The following is a 382-nucleotide window of genomic DNA, read 5'->3' as shown; positions in this document are numbered from 1 at the left end:
TCACGAAAAAGAACATTTGAACAATTTCTAAATGGAGCACAGAACACTTTTACTCTTAAAATTGATGTTGATATCCATGATGAATCTAATAATTTTCAAAAGAGCATTTGAAAGCCATTTAACAATGAAAAGTTGATGTCTTCTAATAAAATACAACATTCTATGTAGAGATATATGGATAGAATTTAATGGTACAGAGTTTAACAGGTCACATAAACAAAATTATTATGATCTTAATATTTATTATTATGGAGGGTAGCGGCAAGGAGAACCATCTGTGTATATAAAAAAGTGCCCGTCTAAGGGTATGTTCCGATATGCACTGTGACCACTGTACAGTGTGACGTCAATTTAGTATACTGTGAAGCCGTTCCTTTATAGT

The sequence above is a fragment of the Leptidea sinapis genome, chromosome 29 (genome assembly GCF_905404315.1).
Source record: "Leptidea sinapis chromosome 29, ilLepSina1.1, whole genome shotgun sequence".
In the NCBI taxonomy this organism is placed as follows: Eukaryota; Metazoa; Arthropoda; class Insecta; order Lepidoptera; family Pieridae; genus Leptidea; species Leptidea sinapis.
Note: the sequence above shows the minus strand (reverse complement) of the source record.